Here is a 2,350-nt window from a genome sequence, read left to right as displayed (position 1 = left end):
AATTACAAATAGAACATATATGGACAATTATTTCAGAACACAAAAAAAGGCGTATCAATAAAATTTTACAATAGGAAGATTGTAAATAGATATAATCTTAAGAGTTATAAAATATTAAATACGTGACCTTTGACCAGTGTGTGAGATGATCAAAATTTTAAAATTCAAAATTGTTCATGATTAAACATCAACAAAAAAGTCGTTCACCGCATATAGTACTCTCTCCAGTAAGTATGATTTCAGAGCTTTGCGAAAGGCGGAAAAGAATGAAAGCGTCTTGATATTCAAAGGCAGATGATTGTACATTTTTTGGCATTGTACAGTATTGAACTTTTAACTAGTTCTGAGCTCGCGGTTGACAGATAAAGATCGTGCTCCGCATTCCTGAGTGGATAGTTATAGCAGATTATATGTGCTTGCAAATTAAGCAAACGGATTCAAAAACGAATAAAGAAGGAAGAGTATTTTGAAATTTTTAAAGAAATCCTGGCACTGAGTTCTACTGTTCAGTCCCCTTTTGCAAGGAAGAAAGAGTATTTGTTTTTATTAGTTATACACTCACCGGCACAAAAAACACCTTAAAATTTTCATGTATTTTAAAGTTTTTTTAAAGTTTTATATATTGTGTTCTAGTGGACTAATTTTGATAACTTTTAAACAATTTGAAGCTATATTATTTGACCTTTTACTGTCTTTTTCTAAATTAAAAATGAAAGTTGCCATCTGTCATAAAACAAAATGTTGACATTTTGGTGAAAGTTTGTAACCCACACTAACTTACCACATATCAAGTTGAATAAAAAACTGTAATAAATTTTATTGATCTACTTAGACATAAAAAAAGCAAATTTATCTCACCAAGAAGCGTTTAAATTAATGATAACTAAAAGTAGCTTTGCAGTAATTAGGTAAGTAGTTTATTAGTAGCTACTATGGAGTGTAGAGGTAAGGAGAAACAACTCTTACGGGACTTTTATTGAAAAAGTGGTCACAAAATGGAAAGAATAAGGGTTCGCCAAATGACCACAGTGGTGCTAAAAACGCATGAATCTAAAAAATGAAAAGTAATCATAGATTAGAGAATAAAAATAAATATAACCAAACATTACCCAAAAAAAGTTTTCTTTTTATTTTTTTGACAGAGTTTTTGAATATAAAATAATTATTGTTTATCAATATTTTGTGCTTTATTTATTATTTAACAATGGTTAAAGTGTGTGTGGTGCGAAGCTGATTGAATAGCTGATGGAAAAATAAAGAGCAAAGGCAAAGCCTACGGTATGTAAAATACATAATATAATTCAGTATTGTATCTGCTGCAAGTGCTGTATTTTAATAATCTATCAAAAATCAAAATCATCAGGATAATATTAGGTATTGATTTTCGATATTGCTTTGAAATCTATAGATAAGGTATGCCAGTTTCATTTTAAAGAACAAGATTTGTGATAAAATTGTCATCAGAAATACTGTCCACTTCAGTATTTACATAGGAAAATATTGGAGGATGAAGCTCTACCTACTGCCTCAGGTTAATTTAAATTCTGAATTGCAACAACAGCAACAAGCAAGAAGGGCATCATTAAATGAATATTATACACATAAGTACCGTATGATCGAGAAAAAACGGCGTCAGCGATGGTTATGAAATGAAGATCGCCGTCATTTTATATGTAAAATTATATGGGGAATGTCATCGATGTTCATTTCCAAGCCAACTGGACGCCGTTTTTTTTCGATCATACGGTATTATTATACACAGAAAGAGAAATGTTATACACATAAATATTAACATTTTGTAGAGCAACAACAGAATAAAAAACCAAAATATGAACACCAGCAACTAAAACAGGAACCATTAAATGAATATTATACACGTAAGTACAATTTGATCGAATAAAAAACGGCGTCAGCAATGCCTATGAAATGAAGATTGCTGTCATTTTATATGTAAAATGATATGGAGAATGTCATCGAGATGTTCATTTCCAAGCCAACTGGACGCCGTGTTTTTTCGATCATACAGTTATTATACACATAAATAGTAATATTATACACATAAACATCCCTTGATAAAGATCAACATTTTGTAGAGCAATAACAGCATCAAATAATGGAAATAATGGACCCTATTGCTCAAATCAAAAACAAGTTTTCGATTTTTGAAACCCGCGGCTTCGCGTTTGCTTCACGTCAAATATTTATATCTTGTGTCTTGAAGTTCGGCGCATGTCTTAAATTTTAGGATCTTGCTACAGCAGCGCCATCCTAATTCTTCCCTTTTTTTGACCATTTTTTATTGCACGGAGTTATTTCTCCTTACCTCTACACTCCATAGTAGCTACCCAGA

The 2,350-nt window shown here is 31.2% G+C and overlaps 1 long non-coding RNA gene across 1 annotated transcript; it reads left to right on the top strand.

Moving 5' to 3' along the window:
* The first annotated feature begins 1,758 nt into the window (after window positions 1–1,758).
* Window positions 1,759–2,148, top strand: LOC115885994. The gene is made up of 2 exons (XR_004050819.1): window positions 1,759–1,877; window positions 2,094–2,148. It is a non-coding gene; the product is annotated as an uncharacterized LOC115885994 (long non-coding RNA).
* Window positions 2,149–2,350: the final 202 nt, after the last annotated feature.

The sequence above is a fragment of the Sitophilus oryzae genome, unplaced genomic scaffold (genome assembly GCF_002938485.1).
Source record: "Sitophilus oryzae breed Bouriz unplaced genomic scaffold, Soryzae_2.0 scaffold_465_pilon_pilon, whole genome shotgun sequence".
NCBI lineage: Eukaryota > Metazoa > Arthropoda > Insecta > Coleoptera > Curculionidae > Sitophilus > Sitophilus oryzae.
The sequence above is the reverse complement of the archived record's forward strand: the minus strand, read 5'-3'. Positions and strand labels throughout refer to the sequence as shown.